This window comes from Pleurodeles waltl, chromosome 10, assembly GCF_031143425.1.
Source record: "Pleurodeles waltl isolate 20211129_DDA chromosome 10, aPleWal1.hap1.20221129, whole genome shotgun sequence".
Lineage (NCBI taxonomy): Eukaryota > Metazoa > Chordata > Amphibia > Caudata > Salamandridae > Pleurodeles > Pleurodeles waltl.
In genome coordinates, this window is record NC_090449.1 from 1,041,206,449 (window position 1) to 1,041,233,949 (window position 27,501).

A 27,501-nucleotide genomic window follows, 5' to 3' on the forward strand; every position below is an offset into this window, starting at 1 on the left:
ATGCTAAAATAATGTATTTTCTCCGTAGCCGAGGGTGTGAAGTAAGGGCTCATCATGGACCTTTGGATGGCTGCATCCCCGCGCGCCAGGATGCTGGGACTCCGCAAGGCCGCGGCCTGTTTCTGAGCATCTGTGGTCCTGATGCAGCTTGTGTTTCCTTTATCGCCCGCGCGCACATGGCGGCCCTTTGTTATCATCCCCTGCGGGCTGGAGCGCGCCCTCCACTCCAGGCTCTGATTTACAAGTCTGAAGATGCTGCTCCTGATACCTGGTTCCCCAAGCTGCAAACACCCCACACTCCAGCGCTCCCTTTCACTTCCACGTGCCTGAGTAAATGCGCACCTTTCTTGCGTCGGAGACCAGATGTTATTTTCCTCTTTCTCCTGGATAATTTCCATTTTGTTTTGAAGCAGGAGTATAATTAGATGAGGGCCAAGAAGGGAACCCGGAGCGCTGCACAGAGTTACGCTCCCTGTGGCTTCCCCCTGGCGTCTTTAATATTCATTGCCTTGCGATTGTGCTGTTCTCTGCCGGCTTCTTAAAGGAACGAATATGTGTATAATAAAGAAACCCAATGCAATGTCTGTGTGCTAATGTCCCATAGGGCACTACTCTGACAGGCCACCTAGGGATGTCATAGTGGCTGCCTCCACGTCCCACTGTTTTACTATAGTCCCGAAAGGATGTACTGCTGTCCCTTCCAATAATCCTGTACGGATGCCCTATCAAGGATTTTCATGTGTTCATCCGGGTATGACCTATTATTCTCGTAAGAACCTCACAGCAGTCCACGAGGAATCAGATTATTTAGGGTGTTTTGTAGCGCCTCTCTCACTCCGAAGCAGTCTCTTGGTGCTGAATTGCTTCGAAAGGAAGAGCTGGTAAAGCTATGGTGGATCTGGCGTTTAGTGTAGACGCAGGTATTTAACGCTTTACTGAATTTTTAGTATGGTGGCCTGTGAGTGGATCTCGAGTGGGATTGAGTTCCATTTTTTTGGGATCCTTAAGTCTTGACTGCTCCGCTTCCCCATTTCTTTTAGTTGAAACGAGAAACTTCAAATTTACCTTTACTGGTGGATCTAAATGGCTAAGTAGGTGTGCGTTTTTCAGATTTGCTCAAGAGAAAGTTGGAGGCCGAACCAAGTTATATTTTAATCATTATACAGGATATTTTGAAAAAAAGTATCTTCATCCCGCTAACCACTGAAATTGTCAGAGGAAGATGGAGACCAAATCAAAATTTTGAAGATTGACCATTGCCCTCACACGGGCACTTTAAAATTTTTGAATTCAGTTAATGGGCTCGGGTGCGAGACATAGGTGGGCAAGCTAACGTCGTCTAAATGTGAATGAACACACACAGTTGCCACTATTATCTTGTGGGAAAATCACACAAAGGGTAGATGAGTTGTAATACTCATAAGTTGATGGAATCAGGTTTGGGTAACCTTAGTAATCTTTTGTTCCACATCCAGCTGTGTCTAATGTAACCTTCCATGATCCTGACAAATAAAAATGGGTTTGGACCGACCCCTAGTTCGTTCTTAGTAAGTTCAATTGATCTTGTTAGATATGGGCAAAATATTAGGCCTTCGCGCAACGACTTTCACTCCATGGAATTCGGTGGAGTTACACAAAAACGCTGGGATTCTACAGAGTTCCGCAAGTTGACTAAATTCGGGCACATTGTGCTGATTTCTAGCAGTGGGAGCTTGTTCCGCACTGTAAAACAAGCACAAATGGCACCGCGTGGTGCGCCAGAGGGCGCTGCTTCTTTCTGTCGATTGGGTAGATTTTCTACTCGAGAGGCAGCTTTCTCAACGCAAATGGTCGTGATCTGCCGTGACCGCCCTCTTTGAAAAATTTAATCGGTAGGTGTTCTAGCGCCCCAAAATCACGCTAGGGGATACATATTCTCACTCGTCTTGCCAACTTAACATTGGCAAGCCGAATGTGAGAAAAAACGCCACGCGCATGGGCCAACTTCTGCAAATTCCGCCGACTGAGCAGAATTTTTTGCCCACTCCTACAAAACATCCGATTTGTCTGGGCTTTAATTTTTAATAGTTTTGGGTCATCCAGCCAGAGATTGGTGTGAGATTGGCAGGTAAATCTGTGATAGTATTAAACGGTTCATCGCTCAAGGTATATATAATTTGTCATCAGTGTATAAATAAAGATTCACATTGAATTGACAGAGAAGTTGTGCATGGAGCTGGGTATCAATCTTGAATAACAATGGAGATGTAGAGGATTCCTTTGGGATACATATGGAAAATATACATTGAACAAGATAAATCTGCACAAAAATCCACTCCCTGCTGCAGCCGCTTAGCAAACAGTTTCACCACAGAACCAACGTAAATGCATGCAGCGATTATACAAAGGGTTTTGTGCCCTATAAGAGGGACTATTTTGTGACCTCTCTCTCCACTGTGTCTAGTTTCACTAATAGTAGGGACAATTGCAGATAGCCCCTTCCAATTGCATTGTAGGGAGACATCCACCCTTGCCTTGCCCTAGATGCAAGGAGCAGCTGGGCAAATTTTAATGAAGAAACATTACATTTTAGCTTCAACATAGTTCTGAGATGGTGCTTGGACTATAAAGCTGAAATGTGGGCGTTGCCTGCTCATAATTTGCATATCCCCAGCTCCTCTCTGTGTTCAGGGAAGCTGCAGGGAGGGGTTGTAATGTGCAGATTTTTAGTTTCCCTCTGACCCCATACAATGCCATCTCACGTTCAGCGTGGAGGATTCCATGCCAGATGTTCAGAATATCCACATAAGATAAATATACGAATAATTGATTTAAATGGATTTTTTTTTGTTATCCTAAAACATGTGGCTTGAATCTAGCCAACCTGGGACTACATTGAAACCCCCTGAAAACAGAGGTAAAGCTTTCACAATTTCAATCCAACCTTATGGGGGTCATTACAACATTGGCGGTAAAAGGCGCTTACTGCCGTGCAGAAGACCGCCAATACACCGCCGCGGCTGCGGAATACCACCACAGCTATTATGACCCACATCTCGGAATCCGCCGAAATTCAGACACCCACACAAGTCCGCCACACCAAAGGTCAGTGATAAACTGGCGAAAACAAAACCTCCACCGTCACGGCAACAGAAACACGCCCATGCTATCACGACCCACGAATCCACGCGGCGGTCTTTCAACCGCGGTATTCCATTGGCAGTACACACCGCCGCGCTCAAAATACACACACATCTCCAAAACACCGACACATTGGACAATTCAAAATACACACACCTGACACACATACAAACACCACTCCCACACACCCAACACAATATAAAAAACACACCCACATCACCCACAAACCCCTACGACTCAAAAATCCGAAAGAAGGCCAGAGAGAGACTACAGCAATAGACAACCCCACCACACAGAGGCACACAACACCATCACCCATACAACATCCACACTCAAAACACCCCACACCACCACACATCACCACACTCATCAACACATACACCACCCCACACATCACCGACACCACCCCATGTCACGGCAAAGACACCCCAGGTTTTCCGAGGAGGAGCTCAGGGTCATGGTGGAGGAAATCCTACGGGTAGAGCCACAGCTATTTGGAGCACAGGTGCAGCACACCTCCATAGCCAGGAAGATGGAGCTATGGCGCAGAATCGTCGACAGGGTCAACGCTGTGGGACAGCATCCAAGAAATCGGGAGGACATTCGGAAGAGGTGGAACGACCTACGGGGGAAGGTGCGTTCAGTGGTCTCCAGGCACAACGTCGCGATTCAGCGGACTGGCGGCGGACCCCCACCTCCTCCCCCACAACTAACAACATGGGAGGAGCAGGTCTTAACCATCATGCATCCTGAGGGCCTCGGAGGAGTCGGTGGAGGAATGGACACTGGTAAGTCAAATCTTAACTATCATATCCCCCACCCTACCTGCATGCTATCACACACCCTCACCCTCTCCCCCTCCCCTATCACTCCAACTCCTCACTAATGTACTAATAACACAAACCACACATCCCAACACCAAGCCCTGCATGACACAACTAAGCATGGACACCCAGCACTAACGCATGCTCACTGCACATACCCATAACAACCCCCCAACCATCATCATACAAGCCCCCACACAGGAATGCTAGCACTGGGGTACACGCTCACCCACCCATTGTCCACCATGACACACACAGATACACTGACCTCCCACCGTCTGGTAACACCAGCACAGCACCCACCCAGCGGGCCCATACCTCCGTACCCAGGACACGTCAATCAGCTATGTGTCCACCACTACAGGGAACCCAGGGTAACCCACCACCCCAACAACAACTGGGACCTGGGGGCAGTGGTAGTGGGCACACGGTCCAGGGGACGGAGGCACAGGAACACAGGGGAACTGGGAGGGCTGCTGTGCGACAGGGGGCGGACAGGCCAAGGGACCCCACTCTCCACGAGGCCCTCTCCTCCATCATGGGAGCATACCACCACTCCCAGGAGACGATGGCGACGGTACTGGCCAAGTTTCAGGAGACCCAGCGCCTGTAGGATGAACAGTATTTGGGGTTCAGGGAGGAGCTCAGAACCATCAGCTCCGCCCTGGGCACCATCATAGGGGTGCTGAAGGACATACAAAAGACCATGAGGGACACCGTGGCACTCCAAGGGGCCCCTGACACTAGCATGGACGATGAACTGCCCACCACCTCTGCCGGCGCTAGTGGACAGGACGTCCCGCCACAGGACCACCACACCAGCACCCCACCCCCTGCAGACGGACAACCACCCCGCAAGTGGTCCCTGAGATCCAGGAATAGGACAGAGCAAGATGGCAAGACCCCGCCAGGAAATGAGACCACCCTGATTGTCCTCCCACTTTGTTACCCTGTCCAGATTGGAACTGGCCCAGCTCCACTTCCTATGCCCATATGGGCAGTGCACCTGTGAGACTTATAGACTGGACTCTGCCATGGACATACCACCACCATCACCCATCACCATTTTGCCACCCCTTCCAATAATTAGCACTTCAATAAACACCCTTGAACCACAAAACAATCTGGAGTCAGTCTGTGATTTGGAAAATGTATATTAGCAATGACAGTGACAAAATGCCTTTTCAAATGTAATGCCAACATACCTATGTCACACATCACAAGTCCATGAAGGATGCAAGCAGATGACACACGTTGGTAACCACACCTGTGAAACCGTAAGGGAAATGTACAACTCAGTTACCAAATACTGCTACTAATTGACAGACAGGATAGAGGTAGAAGTGTGAAAGGGAATGTAATAGTAAAACAATTGTTCTCACCTGTGTGTCACTGGAAATATTGCTGTATGACTGACTCCCTGTTGTCTATGTCTTCTTCCTCCGCTTCCTCCTCATCACTGTCCACAGGCTCCACAGCTGCCACAACTCCGTCAACTGGACCATCCTCCTGCAGAAAAGGCACCTGGCGTCGCAAAGCAAGATTGTGAAGCATGGAGCAGGCGATGATGATCTGGCACACCTTCCTTGGTGAGTAGAATAGGGAACCACCTGTCATATGGAGGCACCTGAACCTGGCCTTCAGGAGGCCGAAGGTGCGTTCGATCACCCTCCTAGTCCGCCCATGGGCCTCATTGTAGCGTTCCTCTGCCCTGGTCCTGGGATTCCTCACTGGGGTCAATAGCCAGGACAGGTTGGGGTAACCAGAGTCCCCTAATAGCCACACCCGGTGCCTCTGGAGTTGACCCATCACATACGGGATGCTGCTATTCCGCAGGATGTAGGCGTCATGCACTGAGCCAGGCAACATAGCATTTACCTGGGAGATGTACTGGTCTGCCAAACATACCATCTGTACATTCATGGAATGATAACTCTTCCGGTTCCTTTACACCTGTTCACTCCTGCGTCGGAGGACCAGAGCTACATGGGTGCCACCAATAGCACCTATGATGTTGGGGATATGTCCCAGGGCATAGAAGTCACCTTTCACTGTAGCCAAATCCTCCACCTGAGGGAAAACGATGTAGCTCCTTACGTGTTTCAGCAGGGCAGACAGCACTCTGGACAACACGTTGGAAAACATAGGCTGGGACATCCCTGATGCCATGGCCACTGTTGTCTGAAATGACCCACTTTCAAGGAAATGGAGCACTGATAGCACCTGCACTTCAGGGGGTATTCCTGTGGGATGGCGGATTGGTGGGATCAGGTCTGGCTCCTACTGGGTACACAGTTCCTGGATTGTGGCACGGTCAAACCTGTAGGTGATGATCAAATGTCGCTCCTCCATTGTTAACAGGTCCACCAGCGGTCGGTACACCGGAGGATTCCGCCATCTCCTCAAATGTCCCAGCTGATGGTGCCTAAGAAGGACAACAGCAACCACAGAGTCAACAATTTTCCAGGTATGTACCCACAGCTACATAGAACACGACACCAAATACAAAACTCTTCCTGTATGTGTGTTGAGTGTAGGCATAGGTATGTGTGACACAGTAGTAAATGAAGCCATGTGGGCCCCTGAAATGGCGGCTGCCTGACCTCTAAACTGGGACAATGGGATGTGAGGTATTTGCGCTGTCGTTGTACACCGTCGCGGTAGGCGGTCGTAGACCGCGGCGCAATGCTGCATTGGTTAACATTGGACCCTATGGGTCCCAGGAGCCAATGATGAAGTGCGCCGGCGGGGATGATACGCACTGCCACGGACGTCACCGCCGCGGACGTGACAGCCATTTTCTATCTGTTCAATCACTCGATATCTGATCTTCGACAGGAGAGGACCTACACTGGAAGTGCTGCTGTGACCTCGGTCTGGAAGAGACAATGGCTGCTGCGTCTGGGGAAAGGGCCCCTGCCTTCAGTGCTCAGGAGTTGGAGAAGCTAGTCGACCGGGTCCTCCCCCAGTACACGCTACTCTACGGTCCTCCAGACCAACAGGTAAGTACACAGGGAGCACCTTGAATGGGCTATGCCTATGTGGAGAGGGCTGGTTGTGAGAAGGAAGGGGGCAGAGTTAAGTGAGCATGAAGGAGTGTGAATGCATGTGCCACATGGCAAGGGTAGTGATGTGGGCCACTCACTTCGACAGTGCAGTTGGTAATGACTTCTCTTCTTCCCCTGTACATGTCATGTAGGTCAGCGCCCACCAGAAGAAGGACATTTGGCGTGCCATCACCAAGGACGTCCGGACCCTGGGGATCCACCAGAGACGGGGCACCCACTGCCGTAAAAGATGGGAGGACATTCGCTGCTGGAGTAAGAAGACGGCGGAGGCTCAGCTGGGGATGGCCTCCCAACGTGGGAGGGGTGCCCATCGCACCATGACCCCCCTGATGTTCCGGATCCTGGCGGTGGCCTACCCGGAGTTGGATGGGCGCTTGAGGGCATCACAGCAGACACAAGGGGGTGAGTACAACATAATTCAGCGGACTTTGCGCGCAGTGGAGGGGTCTGGGTGGGGGAGGAGGGCTGTGGGTTTCCCTAGGCCAGGGCGAGTTACGTAGGCTAGGCCCCTCCGGAATGCAGGCCATGTGCCACTCCACCCCACCTCTGTAGAGTGGCAAGTACAGGTATACATGCCCCTGAGTCATCTATGTGTGCAGATGTCCACCATAGCCATGTAGGCCAGATCCCAGGAATTGCATCTGTAGAGGCCAAGAGCATGGCGTAGTGCAGAGGGCTGCTGTGTCTGTATTGTCCGCCAACGGTAGCGATAAGCCATGCACTCAACCTGTCTTTCTTCTGTCGTTTCCCCCCCCCCTTTTTGTGCTCTCCCTGTTCTTTTGTGCATCAGCATCATCAGGCGGGGGTACAGTGGCACCGGAGCACGAGGGAGCTGCATCCCACATGGCCGTGGAGGTCCACACCACGGACTCTGAATACACCAGTGGGACGGAGGGCGAGGGGAGCTTCACGTCGGTCACCGGATCACCAAACAGCGACACGGACTCGTCCGCCGATGGGAGCTCCCTTGTGGTGGCGGCACCATCTGTGCCCCCCACTTCTACAGGTACAGCTGCCACCCCCCCTACCAGCACCACCCTCCCAGCAGCCCCTCAGCCTTCGCCCTGTGCCCGCTCACCCAGGAGGGTGGGCATCACCTTCGCCCCAGGCACCTCAGCCCCTGCCCCTGTCACCCCTGCTGCCCTCAGTGAGGAGGCCATTGACCTCCTCAGGTCACTCACTGTTGGGCAGTCTACCATTATGAATGCCATCCAGGGTGTAGAAAGGGAGTTGCAACACGGTAATGCATTCCTGGAGGGCATTCATTCGGGTCAGGCTGCCCTTCATCGAACCCTGCAATCTCTGGCCTCAGCACTGATGGCAGCCATTGTCCCTGTGTCTAGCCTCCCCCCACTAACTTCCTCCACCCAGACCCAGTCCCCTGTACCCCAGCCTATCCCAAGCACACCATCAGACAAGCATGCACACACCTCAAAACACAAAAGTAGCTCAGGCAAACATAAGCATCACACAACCCACAGGCACTCACACAAGCATCACCCACATACAGACACAGCAACATCCACTGCCTCCACTGTGTCCCCCTCCTCGTCGTCTCCCTCCTCCCTCCCAGTGTCGTCTACACTCTCACCTGCATGCACTACATCTACAGGCACTAGGACTCTTACCACAACACCCAGCACCACACCCAGCTCACCTGCACTCACCACCCCACTACCATTTACACGTCCCCTGTGTCCACTCCCAGTGTGTCTGTGACGCCCCCTCCCAAAGTACACAAATGTGGGCACCCACACACCCAACATCCATCCACCTCACGACAGCCTCCAGTACCTGCACCCAAATCACCTAAAGTTACACCTCCTACAACCACCTCCTCTTCCTCCACTCCCAGACCCCCTCCAGCTACCCGTCCCAGTGTTCCTAAGAAACTCTTCCTGAGCAACGTTGACCTCTTTCCCACCACCTCCACCCCTCCAATTCATAGGTCCCGTAGTAGCACCTCAGCCAAAAAAAGTCCGGTACCAGTGGTGCGTGTTAAAGGAGTGTGGAGTGCACCGGCCACCAGGGCAGCCAGTGTGACACGGAGCCAAAGCACTGCCAGTCCACCCTCTGTAAAGCACCTTAAGTTGGAAAGTGGCCGACGGGAGAGGGTGAAGACTCCTGCCAGCAAAACAGCTCACAAGGGTCCCGGGGGGAGTGCCCAGTCAGCTCTGACTCCTCCCAAGGTGGTGAAGGGGCAGAAGAAGTCTCCAAAGTCTGGGAAGAGCAGCACGGCAGAGAAGGCCGCCATCCTCCCCGCCGGCCGGGACGCCACCGCCAGCAGTATCGTCACTGGTCCGGAGACCACCGCCAGAGTCAGTGCCCTGGAGGGCAGCAGTATCGTCACTGGTCCGGAGACCACCGCCAGAGTCTGTGCCCTGGAGGGCAGCAGTATCGTCACTGGTCCGGAAACCACCGCCAGAGTCAGTGCCCTGGAGGGCAGCAGTATTGTCACTGGTCCGGAGACCACCGCCAGAGTCAGTGCCCTGGAGCGCAGCAGTATCGTCACTGGTCCAGAGACCACCGCCAGAGTCAGTGCCCTGGAGGGCACCACTATTGTCACTGGTCCGGAGACCACCGCTGGAGTCAGTGACCTGGAGGGCCCCGGCAGCCACAGCCCCGCTGGGCACTGAGGGACCGTAATGCCACACACCGCTGAACAGGGCAAAGTCCTCCATGGTGAAGACCGCTGAACAGGGCAAAGCACCGCCATGGTGAAGACCGCTGAACAGGGCAAAGCACCGCCATGGTGAAGATCGCTGAACAGGGCAAAGCACCGCTGAACAGGTCAGAGACAGCAAAGGCAAGCACCGCTGAATAGGGCAAAGCACCGCCATGGTGAAGACCGCTGAACAGGGCAAAGCACCGCTGAACAGGTCAGAGACACCAAAGGCAAGCACCGCTGAACAGGGCAAAGCATCGCCATGGTGAAGACCGCTGAACAGGTCAGAGACAGCAAAGGCAAGCACCGCTGAACAGGGCAAAGACCGCCATGGTGAAGACCGCTGAACAGGGCAAAGCACCGCTGAACAGGTCAGAGACAGCAAAGGCAAGCACCGCTGAACAGGGCAAAGACCGCCATGGTGAAGACCGCTGAACCGGGCAAAGCACAGCTGAACAGGTCAGAGACAGCAAAGGCAAGCACCGCTGAACAGGTCAAAGACCGCCATGGTGAAGACCGCTGAACAGGGCAAAGCACCGCCAAATCAAGCATCATTAGCCCATGTGCAGCTGGGACAGTGACGGAACTGGGACCGTCACGGGGAGCGTGATGCACTCTGGGCACCATTCCCCCTCCAGAACCAGTGAAGACCTGCATCCACTCTGTCTGTCCTTCACAGGATGAAGCACTCTGGGCACCAGTCCCCCTCCAGAACCAGTGGAGACCTGCATCCACTCTGTCTGTCCTTCACAGGATGAAGCACTCTGGGCACCATTCCCCCGCCAGAACCAGTGGAGACCTGCATCAACTTGAGAGACTGTGGCTTTGCACTCCCCAGGATGGTACAGTGGGCAAGCCACCCACTGTAGAGACTTGAGTGACTGTGGCTTTGCACTCCCCAGGATGGTACAGTGGGCAAGCCACCCACTGTAGAGACTTGAGAGACTGTGGCTTTGAACACCCCAGGATGGTACAGTGGGCAACCCACCCACTGTAGAGACTTGAGAGACTGTGGCTTTGCACTCCCCAGGATGGTACAGTGGGCAAACCACCCACTGTAGAGACTTGAGAGACTCTGGCTTTGCACTCCCCAGGATGGTACAGTGGGCAACCCACCCACTGTATAGACTTGAGAGACTGTGGCTTTGCACTCCCCAGGATGGTCCAGTGGGCAAGCCACCCACTGTAGAGACTTGAGAGACTGTGGCTTTGCACTCCCCAGGATGGTACAGTGGGCAACCCACCCACTGTAGAGACTTGAGAGACTGTGGCTTTGCACTCCCCAGGATACATCAATGGGCATGGAGCCCCGTCATGGATCTGGCGTGGTTCTGACATCCGGCTGAGGTGCCCCCTCTTCCCTTCCCCCTGAGGTGCCTGTTGTATTTCTATCTGATGCCCCTGCAGTGTTCTCTCCGTTCCAGGACAGGTATCGTGTGTGGGCCTCGCCCATGCATTTTGGGCCCAGTGGTCCACGGACATTGAAATGTGCATACCTGTACTACTATTCGTGATGTATATATTTGGAATGTGTATATATTGATGTATATATGTGCTTACTGATTTTTGATACATTACAATGTTTGAACTCATTTCCTTTTGTCTTAGCATTTATCCGGGGGGGTTGGGGGCTGTTACTGTGATGTTCGGAAATGCATTGGTGTGTGTGATGTAGTGGGTGAGGGTCAGGTGGGGGGTGGGGGTGTTGCGTGTGTGTCTCCCTGACTTTTGCCTCCCCCCTCCCCTATGTTGTAGGTGCAGTACTCACCGTTGTCTTCGGCGCCTACGTTGCTGGTGATCGTAGAAGAGCAGGTAGACAAGCGCAGGGAGTATTTGTAGTTCGGGCTCCATGGTGGGCTCCTTCCTCGTGGAGTGTGTTAAGGTGAGCGTTTTCCCATTGCAAAAGCTGTTTCCGCCGTGTTTTTATCCACGGTGAATCCGCCCCGGAAAAGGTGGCGGATTGACGGGTTGTGATACTGTGGGCGGTACATTGTCTTCCGTCTGTCTGTTGGCAGTGACCGCCGCGCTGCTTATCTGTACCGCTGTGGCGGTCGGAGTGTTAAAGTGGCTGTCTTTGTTGGCGGTTTCCGCCACGGTCATAATTCCCTTTTTTTGTCCGCCGGCCTGCTTGCGGTCTTACCGCAGCTTTAACACCGTCCGCCAGGGTTGTAATGACCACCTATATCTCTTAGCAGCAGGACTGTGAGGTTGTTAAGCTATACTTCTTTTTCATTGGAGGCGGGAGGGGGGGACTTATCAGGTTCAGGAGATGAACGCAAGGAGTTCACAAAGGAATGAGGAGTCAGTAATTCCAGATCGGATACTCCCTGTAACTCCTCATTCTCCCATGCAATGTCACCTGGAGCAGCTGAAATCTATGCTGGAAACAGGACAGGTCTGCACTAACTCTTCAGGCCTCTTAATTTCTAAACGAAGTGGTAATGGGTTTAACGACCCCCTCAGGAATTATGGTGCTCTCATAACAAAGGCTTTTATGCCCTGATTCTGGATAGCCGAACCCACATTGAGATATTAATTCTGCTGTAATTTCCAAATTACTTGAAATCTGTGTGTGAACCAAATATAGAACACGTGTTTTCACAACACCATTATGTTTTTCTTGATTCGACACAACAATTTAGTATGTCCAAGAAGGACCACACAAACGCTGACAAAGTCAGGGTCTGTGTGCTTATAAGTGGAAATACTTGACCGACTGGCAAGACTGTGCGTTTGGAAGTTTGGATGGGTGAGTGTAAAAATGAGTCAATGGTTGGATCGATCGATAGATGAGTGAGTACATGGACGTATATGATCAGTGACTAAGGGACCTGATAGATTCATTGATTGTTGAGTGAGTGCATGGGTGGATGGAAGCCCGGAAGGGTGAGTTTACCTGGATGGATAAATGGGTGAGAGCATGGCTAAATATGAGTGGCTGCTGTAAACATACCATTGTAAATGCTGAAATGTTTACAAGCACAGAGTGGAGGTTCCAGAGCCTGGGATTTGAGCGGGATGAAGCACAAGAACAGTTTAACAAATTTAAAACCAAGAACTCCCACGGTTAAGACCACTGCACTCCTTTATTTCGCTGTCTTCCGGTGGGCTGGGACAGGAGCCTGACAGTGCCACGAGCGCTGTGCTGTCTGAGCAGGCTTCAGTCATGAGCAGTCAAGAGCGCTGTGGTGGGTGAAGTGGGGACAGCTTCTACTGGCCTCCAAAGACTGCTAGGTTCACGGTCTGGGAGCTGGGTCAGCCCTATATGTGACACTCACCAAGTTAGGGCATAGGGTTAGGGTTAGGGTTAGGGCAAAGGATGAGTCATATGCACATATGTGGCATTCAACGGTGGCGTTATTCATTCCGGGATGGAGCCACAGTGCTCAGGGAGGAGACAGAAGCGGGAAGTGACCTGCACGTTATCTTGGATGGAGGTCAGGTGGTACACATCAGCAGACGTAAATGCACCAGTAGCTGCTGCAGGACCAACTGGAAGGGTCATCTACTCAAGAGCACTGGTCCATTTCGCATGGACCTCTGAGCTCTTAAACTGCTCAGACACAGGCACCCGCTCACTGAGTGGGATGAGTGAAGTCACCCAGGACAGTCAGGGAGCCTTCCCACTGACAGAAGGTAGACACTTGCACTCTAGGAGACCCACAGACCATCAACCACTGGGAGTAACTCCCCCGTTCAATTATAGGCCATACCACAGTCTCCAAAGCCAAAGAGGTAACATGAAATGGGCATGTTCCTAGCCAATCCCCGGACATTGTTTACACAGTCTGACCATGGTCTCACATTTAGACTCTCACAACAGGATATGTTTACTCCTGTGTGATTGGTTGTGAGCAGCTGACTGCCCCAAGTTCTGGTCCTGCTTGTGTGATTACTGTGACACAAGAGCTGCACAGTACAAAGGGGAAAGAGTGCCCCTAGCTGACCGGTGGGCTCGTCTCACTGCTGTACCATTGTTCTGACCACACACTGATGCAAAGCCAGTCCTCCACATCACAAAGGACCATTATAAAAAACTGTGGCTGTATTGTAGCCTGGCAGTTGTTTAAAATATATAGCTAACATTAGATGAATGGGTTAACCTATTTCCCTTTTCTCTATGTATCAATATTACCCATTCTGCCATACACCTAAGGCTGTCTCGACCTAGCTCTAAAAAGGGATATTTTTCCAAAGTAATGAAACACTCTTTCCTCAGCCTGACATTTTGAACGCCCAAAACATGCCAATCTGACTATGGTCATGCAAATTGAGAAAAAAACGTAAGTCACATTTTAAAGAATTTTCTATCCACCTCATTTCAGAGCAGAATTACATGCTTCTGAGAATCTTCTGAAGAAGGAATTCTGGATGGCGTTAATGATTGGAGACCAGTGGTACCAGGAGAAACATTGAAAATACGCTTCTACTCAAAATTAATTCTCATTGTAAAAGGTTAGATAAGGAAGTTAAGGCTTGTCCTAGACCCAAGGCCACCCAGCAAATATGTGAAGCAATAAATGGTTTACAGTAGTCTTTCTAGTGCAGTGCTATAACAAGATTATTGAAGGTGTCTGATATGCAAGATGTATATTCCCCAATTCTAATTCTCTCTAACAAAGTATGTTTTTATGGTATGGTGCAGTCTTTATACAGTTCACCTGCCTGGTCTCACATCAACTCCTCTAGTTTTCTCCAAGGTGTTGGCAGAGTTGCGGCTCTCCCATGGAGCCCAGGTATTTCTTTGCCAGGGTGACTGGATCCTGATGGATGTGTACTTAATAGAGATGCTGGGCTCCTGAAGTTAACGACAACTCTGATGCACAAGTTGGGATCCTGCCTGAACCAGGAGGATAAATGTATTTCTTCTGTCATTTTTTTTTATAAAGCTGCTCACGGAGGGAGTGCGGCATTCAAAGGTGGTGGTTGTTTCTTTGATCATTCCGCACAGAACAATTCTGGCAGAGTTGATCATAAGGATTCTGGGCCTCATTCTTTCTGGCACTACTGTTGACTCATGGGAGGCAAAAAAATAAGATCTTTGTAGGGGACTCAGGGGCATATTTATACTTTTTGACGCTGAACTGGGCTAACGCAGTTCAGCGTCAAAAGTTTACCACCGTCTAGCGCCATACCAAGACCCCGGACGGGCGTCATATTTATGGTATGACGCTAGGCGGCGGTAAGGTCCTGCTAGCACCATAGAAAAGGACACTAGCCAGGTGCAGGAGGCGTAAGGGGAGCAGGGGGTTTAGCGTCAGAGGTTGACGCTAGTACATGCAGAGGCAAAAAAAAATACCTCTGCCCAGACTAGCGCCATTTTCTGACGTTAGAACCCCATGGACATGACTCCTGTCTCAGTTAAGACAGGAGTCATGCCTCCCAGCCCAGGGGACTTATGTCCCCTGAGCATGGCCATTAGGCACAGTGCCATGTAGGGGGCCCAAGTTAGGCCCCCCTATGGCACTTCGAAAAAAATAAAAACTTACCTCTACCTACCTGGGATGGGGGTCTCCCTATCCTTAGGTGTCTTCCTTGTGTGGGTGGGGGGGTGGTGAGGGTGTCCCTGGGGCCAGGGAAGGGCACCTGTGGGCTCTTTCCATGGTCTCTGACCATGGAAAAAGGCCCACAGGTCCCATAACGCCTGCCCTGACCCAGGCATTAAATAATGGCGCTAAGCAAGCATAGAGCCACTAGTTAAGGCCCTCATCCCCCGTGCCAGATTTTAGCACTGGGATAAATATGGCGCTGAGGCCATATCGTCATTTTCTGGACCGGAATGCCTACCTTGCATCTCATTGACGCAAGGTAGGTTTTCACGTACAGAAAATGACGTAAACTCCATAACTTTGGCACTAGACATGTCCAGCGCCAAAGTATAAATATGATATGGAGTTAGGTTTGCGCGGAATTAGCGTAAAAAAAAGGACGCTAATTTGGCGCAAACCGAGTATATATATATATGGGCCTCAGTGGTTCGAAAGGAGAGATTAGTCCACAGAATGCCTACAGCAGAGGCTTTGTCAAGATCTTTGCCGGTTTCAGAAGTAGGCTGTTCGGAATTCAGGAGCTTATTGTTATGGATTGTCAGGCTCAGCAGGTGCTGAATAATTCCCTCACAAGTTGGGAAATGCATCTAATTGAAGATTTAAAATGTCAGTGGTTTATAGACACAGGCAAGTCAGTGTCTTTAGTCTTCTAGAATCAAAGGCCTTTAGGGGGATGCTGACAGCTTTTGTTTTCTTTTTGCAGGACACTTAGGTCTTATTGGTGACAGCATTATGACCTGCTTTAGTTCAGCAGATGCAGGGCATTGGATTCGAATTTGTTCAGAAAATCTATGATACTTTGGCATTAGGCTATCCTAAGGTATAATCTTGCACAGGCAGCTCAGGATGCAGAGAAGGGTGCCTGCAGGTGTGTTTCTTTACAATTTTGTAAACAAGGAGAACCAGCTGTTTTGTTCATGGGTGCTTCCAAGGGATGGTATTTTAGGTTGGTGTGATACCGGCCCCCTGGGATTCCCAGCAGATGTATGCATTCACTCTGATTTCAGTTATTCATGCTGTGAAAATGGCCAGACATCCATGATACTGGTGGCTGCGGATTGTCATTGAGTATCTGGTACCTGGATCTGTTGCTTCTCAGTAAATGGAGATCCATCAAAACATTTGGGCTTTCCATCATTGTTAGTGCAGAAGGAGGATAAAGTGTTTCATCCTGACTCCTAGCCACTGACCTCATTTTTAAGGGGAGAGCTTCAATGTTTTAATGTTTTAAGTGGATTGCTTACTTTATAACGAGCGATTTTATTACTTCTACAGCGCTTACTTTGGGGGCTGTTGGGGCCGCCTTTTTCCTGGACCGGGGGTCTTTTTTTTTTGGACCTCTTGGGAAGGTAGGGCCTGTTAGAGCCCACTTCCTGTTCCCTGCAGGGGACCGCATCCTGTTGGTTAGCAGTCTAGGCTTTCACAAGGGAATAAAATGGCGGCAGTAACACGGCCGTGCAGCGGCTGCGTGCAGAGGCGCGCCAAAGGCAAGCCCGTCTGCGTCCGTCCGCGCCAGTACGGGCCAGAGGGCCAGGGGTTTTACATCTTTATTTAAGAGGGGCGTGTACGCTGCCTCAGATCTCTGCAGCTTTGCCGGCACTTCCTGCCCCCATACGTTGGTGCCTGGTAATTCTGCTTCTTGGAAATGTGTGCGATGTAACTGGACTTCGCCTATGCCCCTAGCAGTTGAGGAGCATATAGAGCCTTGGGGGAAGTGAGAAATAAGCTGGATTATGCTAACCTCCGGAGCGTAAAGGATACTAGGAAAATGGGATCCTTTGCCCTTATTAATGCCATATCCCTCCCTAAGCATGAATTTGAAATTAGTGAAGTCATCTCCACCTTCAACATAGACTGCCTTTTTATAACTGAAACCTGGGCTAGGCTAGAATCGGACCCTGATTTCATTGAGGCTTCTCCCGTAGGCTACTCCTTCTACACGTTAGATAGGACAACGGGTAGAGGTGGCGGACTGGCTCTTATCTGTAGGTCGGACCTCACCTGTACTTGGAACTGCACAAGTTTTATTTCAGATGTATGTGAAACTATGTTTTTTAAACTCTCTCACGGTCATTCTTTAGTTCTGGAGGGTCTCCTAATCTACTGTCTTCCTGGTCCCCTCCCTAAGTTTCTTTTGAAATGGACCGACGTGCTGGAACCTCTTATTATGGCCCCTAAAGCCATTATATTAGGTGATTTTAATATTCATTTTGATGATATTAGTAATCCTCTGGTCACCGAATTCCTTAATCTTATGGCCACTTTGGATTGGGTTCTAAAGGGGGGGTCCTGCTACTCAGACATCTGGCCACATCCTCGACGGAATCTTCACCCGTCCTGAGGAGCAGTTAAAGCTTACGACTACTCCGTTAGACTGGACTGACCATTCTCTCTTGACTTTTAAATTTACTGAAAGACAGCTTTTTCTCATACCCAAACCCCTGAATAAATTGATAAGGCAATGGAAAAGCATCAAAGCCGAATATTTGAGAACGGCACTAGAACACGGCTGGGAGGAGCCAAATATGTCTACTCTGCCGCCGCTTGTTTGCTTTAATCAGGGAATAGCCACAGCCATTGACTCGCTAGCCCCTCTGAAGGTCTATGCGCCACGTACCGGAAAAAAAACCTAGCCAACCATGGTTCTCTAAGGACCTCAAACTACTTCAGAGGAAATATCGACAACAGCAGTGCCGCTGGAGACTCAGTTCCAGTTCCAGCGAGAAAGCAAATTTAAAATCTGCTCTAAAAACCTACAGAGAGGCTTGCTTTATGGCTTAATCAGATTACTATACCTCAAGAATTAGAGAGCCAGCCAACTCCTCCAGAGAGCTGTTTAAAGTTATTAACACCCTTACTACTCCCCTTGGTTCGCCTGAGTTGGAGAACTCTCAGGACTTCTGCAACAAAATAGCTACATTTTTTTAAAGCAAAATTATAAACATTCACTCGAGCTTCATTTCTGGCAAGGCTCAGGGGAACTCTTTATTTACGGACACTACGTTGATGCTCCCCTTTGCTTCACTCACTGCCACCCTCGATAACCCTCAATTACTTTCAAAGTTCAAAATTCCATTTTATGATGTAATCCGTAAGCTGATCCATTAATGTAAATCAGGCTCCCCGTAAGATCCTTGCCCCCCTGCTATTCTTCAATTGGTCCCTGATTTGGTGGCATCAGAGTTAGTTCCCATTTTTCATGAGGTTCATACAACAAGCATATACCCGAATGCATGGAAAGAGACCATCATTATCCCCCTAAAAGAAAAAGAAACCGGAAAGAATTATGACCTAACCAATTTACACCCCATAGCTTTGCTTCCTTTTCTGGCCAAAAGTTTTGAAAAATAAATTAATAAAGAACTGGTCAATTTCTTTCTAGAATCGGGGGGCTTAGATGTCTCTCAACATGGATTCCGGAAATCCCACAGCACCGAATCCACTCTCATTTCTTCATCAGATACCATTCGTAGATTGGTAGATGTGGGCATGGGTGTCTTTCTGGTATTGCTAGATTTATCAGCAGAATTTGATACCATTGCACCCCATATTCTGTTAGAACGACTATATCATACTGGTGTCAGGGATCAAGCCTTTACGCTTCTTGAATCATTCCTAACTAATAGGTGGTCGACGGTAAGCAGTGGAGATTTCAGATCCCCTGCTTATCTTTTGCCATGTGGGGACCCGCAGGGCTTGTCTCTTAGCCCTACTCTATTCAATGTTTATTTTGCCCCTTTGTCTGAATTAATACGCTCTTTTGGCTTCATCCCTACCTCCTACACAGACGACACACAACTTATCATTCCTATCAATAAAAACGTGGAGGAAGTTGCTGCTCATTTTAACGCCTGTATGTTAGCTGTAAATAGTTGGATGAAGACCAACTGGCTAAAACTGAACTGTGAAAAAAATGAGATTCTCTGCTTTGGTATTAGCAGGGAACAGTGGCCTCTGAGCTGGTGGCCTAAAGAGTGTGGCACCCCCCCACTCCGGGTTCCACCTCAAGGAATTTAGGACTACTTTTTGATGACCATTTATCTTTCAAACCCCAGGTCAACCAGACTGCTAAAACCTGTATGTGGATCTTGAAGAAACTGAATACAAGTTTTCCCTATATTCAAAAACAATGGAGAATCACAGCTACCCTGGCTTTTGTCCTGTCCAGATTGGATTACTGTAAGGAAATCCCTCCTTGGCATGGTTACCCCCTGACTTTTTGCCTTTGCTGATGCCAAGTTTTGATTTGAAAGTGTGCTGAGGCCTGCTAATCAGGCCCCAGCACCAGTGTTCTTTTCCTAACCTGTACTTTTGTTTCCACAATTGGCACACTCTGGCATCCAGGTAAGTCCCTTGTAACTGGTACCCCTGGTACCAAGGGCCCTGATGCCAGGGAAGGTCTCTAAGGGCTTATGCCACCCTGGGGACCCCTCACTCAGCACAAACGCACCGCTTTCCAGCTTGTGGGTGCTAGTGGGGATAAAAAGACTAAGTCGACATGGCACTCCCCTCAAGGTGCCATGCCAACCTCACACTCCCTACAGGTATAGATAAGTCACCCCTCTAGCAGGCCTTACAGCCCTAAGGCAGGGTGCACTATACCATAGTTGAGGGCATAAGTGCATGAGCACTATGCCCCTACAGTGTCTAAGCAAAACCTTAGACATTGTAAGTGCAGGCTAGCCATAAGAGTATATGGTCTGGGAGTCTGTCATGCACAAACTCCACAGCACCATAATGGCTACACTGAAAACTGTGAAGTTTGGTATCAAACTTCTCAGCACAATAAATGCACACTGATGCCAGTGTACATTTTATTGTAACATACACCCCAGAGGGCATCTTAGAGGTGCCCCCTGAAACCTTAACAGACTACCAGTGTAGGCTGACTAGTTTTAGCAGCCTGCCACACACCAGACATGTTGCTGGGGATAGTGCCTTTGTCACTCTGTGGCTAGTAACAAAGCCTGTACTGGGTGGAGATGCTTCTCACCTCCCCCTGCAGGAACTGTAACACCTGGCGGTGAGCCTCAAAGGCTCGCCTCCTTTGTTATAGCACCCCAGGGCACTCAAGCGAGTGGAGTTGCCCGCCCCCTCCGGCCACGGCCCCACTTTTGGCGGCAAGGCCGGAGGAGATAATGAGAAAAACAAGGAGGAGTCACTGGCCAGTCAGGATAGCCCCTAAGGTGTCCTGAGCTGAGGTGACTCTGACTTTTAGAAATCCTCCATCTTGTAGATGGAGGATTCCCCCAATATGGATAGGAGTGTGCCCCCCTCCCTTCAGGGAGGAGGCACAAAGAGGGTGTAGCCACCCTCAGGGCTAGTAGCCATTGGCCACTAACCCCCCCCAGACCTAAACACACCCCTAAATTTAGTATTTAGGGGCTCCCAGAACACAGCAAGATAGATTCCTGCAACCTAAGACGAAGAAGGACTGCTGACCTGAAGTCCTGCAGAGAAGACGGAGACACCAACTGCTTTGGCCACAGCTTTACCGACCTGTCTCCCCACTTCAAAAGACACTGCTCCAGCGACGCGTTCCACAGGGACCAGCGACCTCTGAAGCCTCAGAGGACTGCCCTGCATCTAGAAGGACCAAGAACCCCTGAGGACAGCGGCTCTGTTCCACAAAGACTGCAACTTTGCAACAAAGAAGCAACTTTGAAACAACACACGTTTCCCGCCGGAAGCGTGAGACTTTGCACTCTGCAACCGACGCCCCCGGCTCGACTTGTGGAGAACAAACACCACAGGGTGGACTCCCCAGCGACTACGAGACCATGAGTAGCCAGAGTTGACCCCCCCTGAGCCCCCACAGCGACGCCTGCAGAGGGAATCCCAAGGCTCCCCCTGACCGCGACTGCCTGCTTCAAGGACCCGACACCTGGTAAAGGCACTGCATCCGCAGCCCCCAGGACCTGAAGGATCCGACCTCCAGTGCAGGAGCGACCTCCAGGTGGCCCTCTCCCATGCCCAGGTGGTGGCTACCCCGAGGAGCCCCCCCCTTGCCTGCCTGCATCGCTGAAGAGACCCCTTGGTCTCCCATTGAAACCTATTGCGAACCCGACGCCTGTTTGCACACTGCACCCGGCCGCCCCCGTGCCGCTGAGGGTGTACCTTTTGTGCTGACTTGTGTCCCCCCTCGGTGCCCTACAAACCCCCCCTGGTCTGCCCTCCGAAGACGCAGGTACTTACCTGCTGGCAGACTGGAACCGGGGCAACCCCTTCTCCATTGAAGTCTATGGTGGTCATTCCAACCCTGGCGGTCCATGACCGCCGGGTTGGAGGACCGCGGGAGCACCGCCGACAGGCCGGCGGTGCTCCAATGGGCATTCCGACCGCGGCGGTAAAGCCGCGGTCGGACCGGCAACACTGGCGGTCACCCGCCAGTGTACCGCCGCCCATTGGAATCCTCCAAGGCGGCGCAGCTAGCTGCGCCGCCGAGGGGATTCCGACCCCCCCTACCGCCATCCAGTTCCCGGCTGTCCGCCCGCCGGGAACCGGATGGCGGTAGGGGGGGGTCGCGGGGCCCCTGGGGGCCCCTGCAGTGCCCATGCCACTGGCATGGGCACTGCAGGGGCCCCCGTAAGAGGGCCCCTAAATGTATTTCACTGTCTGCTGCGCAGACAGTGAAATACGCGACGGGTGCAACTGCACCCGTCGCACAGCTTTCACTCCGCCGGCTCGATTCCGAGCCGGCTTCATCGTGGAAGCCTCTTTCCCGCTGGGCTGGCGGGCGGCCTGAAGGCGGCCGCCCGCCAGCCCAGCGGGAATGTCAGAATGACCGCCGCGGTCTTTCGACCGCGGAACGGTAACCTGACGGCGGGACTTTGGCGGGCGGCCTCCGCCGCCCGCCAAGGTCAGAATGAGGGCCTATGTGTTTTGGGCACCACTTTGACCTCTGCACCTGACCGGCCCTGAGCTGCTGGTGTGGTAACTTTGGGGTTACCCTGGACCCTCAATGGTGGGCTACATTGGACCCAACTTTGAACCCCGTAGGTGGTTTACTTACCTGCAAAACTAACAAACACTTACCTCCCCCAGGAACTGTTGAAAATTGCACTAGTTTTAAAATAGCTATATGCCATTTGTGTGAAAACTGTATATGCTATTTTGCTAATTCAAAGTTCCTAAAGTTCCTATGTGAAGTACCTTTCATTTAAAGTATTGTTTGTAAATCTTGAACCTGTGGTTCTTAAAATAAACTAAGAAAATATATTTTTCTATACAAAAACCTATTGGCCTGGAATTGTCTCTGAGTGTGTGTTCCTCATTTATTGCCTGTGTGTGTACAACAAATGCTTAACACTACCCTCTGATAAGCCTACTGCTCGACCACACTACCACAAAATAGAGCATTAGAATGATCTCTTTTTGCCACTATCTTACCTCTAAGGGGAACCCTTGGACTCTGTGCATGCTATTTCTTACTATGAAATAGTGCATACAGAGCCAACTTCCTACAATTACGGTAACGCCCTTTTGCTCAATCTTGACAAAGATCCCTTAATAAACTGCAGCTGATGCAGAACACAGCTGCCAGAATGCTATTAAACCTTCCACGATCGGCTTCTGCTAAGGATAGCGTTAAACATTTACACTAGCTCCCGGTAGCCCAACGGATCACTTTTAAAACTCTCTGTATCACCCATAAAGCCACCTATGGGATCGGACCCAAGTATCTGACGTCCAAATGACAGTGGTACAGACTTGAAAGACTGCTGCGTTCTGCCAGCACCCATCAAATTCAAGTCCCCCGCACCAAGAAGGTGAAGTGGGGTGATAAAGCCTTCACTATCGCAGCTGCAAAGAATTGGAATTTACTCCCTTTGGAACTTAGGAGAGAGCACAACTACCTCACTTTCAGGAAACGGGTCAAGACTTGGCTTTTTAAACGATAAGTCTCGACCCTGATTCTTCTTTCCTGCAGAGTTTGCACAGTCTCACCTTAGTCATCGTTTCGATGCCTTCGGGCCGGAAGGCGCTTTACAAATACTCTATACATACATACATACATACATCCTGATCCATGGTCCAATCAGTCTGCAGCTGCATGTTTGACATGTAAAAGATTAAAATGTATTGGTAGAACTTATCAGGAGAGTTGTTAGATATCATGATGAATGCCAACTGAGTGGACATCTGCAAGCTAGATGGTGTGTTGTATATTGTGTAACTAGAGACTTCTCAATATGCTCACTGCTTCTTATTGAACAATACTGAGTTTTTGTTGCACACTTTAAAAATGGTTTAACAGGTTGCAGCTGTTAGGGATTAGGGGGTAGCTATTTCAGTTTTTCCGAAGAAAGCAAATGTATCTTCCCTTTTTGAAGTTTTCTGAAGTTTCACATTACTGAAGGGGTGTGTCATCCAGAAGACACATGTAGCTTATATTACTTCACATTAGGATTTCGTTTTAGTATTTGTTTAATTGATGGCTCAAGCACTTATGCACTTACATAGTTGTGATGAGGAAACCATGACCCTAAACAGTGATTTTCTTGAGGTAACAGCAATAGACAATAAGTTGCATGACTTATCTGCAGACCTACCACACTCAGCTTTATCAAAAAACAAAATAAGTTTGCGGGTACAGCCATCTTTCTTGGTTAATGTTTTGATCACACGTCACTTAAATTAGTTCACTGCAGGAAAGTACCCTCTTTCTTGGCATGATTACCCCCATTTTCTGCCTGTTGTCAGTATGTTTGACTGTGTCTGCTGAGATCCTGCTAACCAGGACCCCAGTAGTTTTGCTCTCTCCTCTAAATTGTACCTTTCGCTTCCCACAATTGTCATACTGGTCCCCTGTGTAAGTCCCTAGTATATGGTACCCAAGTACCCAGGGCATTTGGGTTCCAGGGGATCCCTATGGGCTGCAGCAGTTATTCTGCCACCAATTGGGAGGCCATGCAAAGGGTTCTGCAGGCCTGCCATTGCAGTCTGCGTGAAACAGGTGCGTCCACCCGTTCTCACTACAGGTCACTACACCAGGTCACTATAAGTCACCCCTATGGTAGACCCCCTCCGCCCAAGGGCAGGCTGCAGATACCTGTGTGTGAGTGCACCCCTGCACTAGCAGGGGTGCTCCCTCAAACTCCAGATCCCTTTTCCTGGACTTTGTGAGTACGGGGACGTCATTTGACGAGTGTACTGAACATAGGTCACTACCTATGTCCAGCTACATAATGGTAACTCTGAACCTGGGCATGTTTGGTATTAAACATGTCGGACTCATACCCCAATACTGTTGCAAGTATTGGAAGTATCATTCCATGCACTCTGGGGGCTCCTTAGAGGACCCCCAGAATTGCTACCACCAGTCTTACAGGGTTTTCCGGGCAGCCCAGCTGATGCCACCCCTCAGATGGGTTTCTGCCCTCCTGCTGCATGCTCTGATCAAGCCCAGGAAGGCAGAACAAAGGATTTCCTTTGGGAGAGGGACGTAACACCCTCTCCCTTTGGAAATAGGTGTGACTGGCTTGGGAGGGGTAGCCTCCTCAAGCCACTGGTTTGCTTTGGTGCCCTCCATGCATAAACCAGTCCATACCAGTTCAGGGACCCCCAGTCCCTGCTCTGGCATGAAAATGGACAATGGAAAGGGGAGTGACCACTCCCCTGTCCTTCACCACCCCAGGGGTGGTGGCCAGAGCTCTTCCAGAGGGTCCCTGGGTTCTGCCATCTTGTTTTCAAGGTTGGCAGTGAATTCTGGGAGCATCTGAGTGGCCAGACCAGGCAGGTGACGTCAGAGCCCCCTCCTGAGAGGTGCTTACCTGGTTCGGTGACCAATACACCTTTCAGGGCTATTTAGGGTCTCTCTCTTAGGTGGGCCCTCAGATTCGGCTTGCAAGATTCCAGCAGGACTCCTCTGCAACCTCTACTTCGAGTTCTGGCCACAGGAACCGTGACTTGACCCTCTAGGAACCGACAATCGCACCTACAACGAAGAAGACTGTTCTGCAACTTTGTTTCCGCATCTCCTGCCAGCTTTGCAACACTTCCCCGGCCGTGCGTCCTCAGGAGACTGCAGCTCTTCAGCCTGCAGAAGAAGAAGAAGGAATCTCCCTTGTAGTGAAGGAGTCACTCCACTGCAACCGCAGGCAGCTACAACAAGCGACGACTGGCTGTGTGAATCTCCCCGCATCTTGAGCTGCGTGGATCCTGCATCACGGGTGGTGGTCCGGAGTAGTCCTTTTAGTCCTTTCTGCCAGCTGTCTAACTTTGGTGGAGGTAAGCCTTTGCCTTCCCACGCAGGACAGTACCCTTGAGCACCATGTCTCTTGCAGCTGCCTAAGGCTTGTTTGCGTCTCCTCCAAGGGATGTTCAGTCAACTTTAGCTCCAGCCCATAGCACTCCATCTGGCAAAACACTGCCTCCTACATTATTCTGCAGCGGCGTGGGATGCTCTTCTGTAGTGCTGCCTAGGCTTCTTCTGCAACTCTTTTGTCCCCATCCTGTGGGACTCCTGCGGGGGCTGCCTCTGCTCCTGTGGACTCTGCGATGCTGAGGGTACCCTGTGACTCCCCCTTCTGGCTTGGATCCTCCAGGGCCTTGCTGGTCCCTGGCAGCACCACTTTTCCACTAACTGCGAGTTTGCCTTTGCCAAGGCTTGTTGGTGGAATTCCTGCTCCGACACCCATCTGCAATCTTTCTTCCAGTGTGGGACATCATCTGCATTCATCAGGAACTCTTCTCCGGCTCCAGGGCTGCAGTGCTGACCTGTTCTTCATCACTGTCGGTAGTAACTTCTATTCCTCCTGGACTCCACTGTGACCCTTAGACTTGGTCCCCTCTCTCCACAGGTCTTCTTTCTTCAGGAATCCACCAATGGTTTTCTTGCAGTCTTGTCTGGGTGTCTTCTTTTTCTTCTTTTCCTCCTTTTGGGTGCTTATGGGAAAATCCAGTGATTTACTCCAGATTCCTGGTTGCTGGGGGGTACTGTATTACTTACCTCTGTGGTCTTTTAGTATCCCCCAGCTCACCTCTACACATTTTACTTACCCAGGTGGGGGCACCTTATTTGCAGTCCATTTGTTTAGTATATGGTTTGTGCTCCCTCAAGGAACACTATTGGTTAATGCTATTTGCACTGTTTTCTAACCTTTTCTATGCCCATTTCTGATTGTGAGTGTATATATTTAGTTTATTACTTACCTCCTAATGGTGGGTTACACTTGTAGTATTTTTGTGGTGATTTGTCCCAAAAATAAATTACCTTTATTTTTGTAACACTGAGGGTTTTCTTTCATGTGTGTAAGTGCTGTGTGACTACAGTGGTATCGCATGAGCTTTGCATGTCTCCTAGGTACGCCTTGGCTGCTCATCCACAGCTTCCTCTAGAGAGCCTGGCTTCTAGACACTGCCTACTCTACACTAATAGGGGATATCTGGTATAAGGTGTAAGTACCATAGGTACCCACCACACACCAGGCCAGCTTCCTACAGTCACCCAGTTGCTAGTCTTCTTTCCTCTGCCTCAAACAGTTGAAAGGTTAACTTCTGAAGTCTGTGTTTCCCAAGCTATGACTATGATGAAACAGTTTATCTCCAGATGGATAAAATGGGTATTATGGAGTGCTGTGAGGCAACCAGTAGCAATCTGACTGAAAGAATTGTGGCTGAATCCTGAAGAGCCAGTGCTGTGATCGTTGCTGTCATGAGGGAGGTGCCTCTGCAGGAGATTTGCAGAATGGCAACTTGGTCTTCTTTCCACACTTTAACAAAATATTAGGGGGTTGACCTAAATGCCAAGACTCACGACTTGTTTGAAAGATTGGTGATTCACCACATATTTAGTTAATGAGATGCGTTCAGGCTTCCCCGGGGAGCTCCGTCCAAATTCTTAGGTATTGAAGGAAAATCTGCAGTGGCAACACTATCCATTATAATTTTTAAAAAGTTACTGACTTTTGGGAACTTTGGTTCTGATATAGTGTGATCCTTCTGCATATTCTTTATTGTTTATCTGCCACCTTTGAATATATGTGTATGCTGTAAAACAGTGGTTCCCAACCTGTGGTCCGGGGACCCTGGGGGTCCGCGAAGCCTTCTCAGGGGGTCCGCGAGAGAATAGAAAATTAAAAAATATGAACAAATATTGACAAATTAGGTCCTCAGCTTCCAGTAATGACTCAGGCGGGGGTCCCCGGATTCCCATGATGATTCAGTGAGGGTCCCTGAGTTCCATCAATGTTAAAGTGGGAGTCCACAGAAATCAAAAGGTTGGGAACCACTGCTGTAAAACGTATCTTGGCTTTGAAGCAGAGTGGCACTAT

The 27,501-nt window shown here is 50.3% G+C and overlaps 1 protein-coding gene across 1 annotated transcript in view; it reads left to right on the top strand.

The window, feature by feature from the left end:
• Positions 1-27,501, top strand: part of NEK10 (NIMA related kinase 10) — a 681,202-nt gene that overhangs the window by 468,209 nt on the left and 185,492 nt on the right. The window lies entirely within an intron of this gene.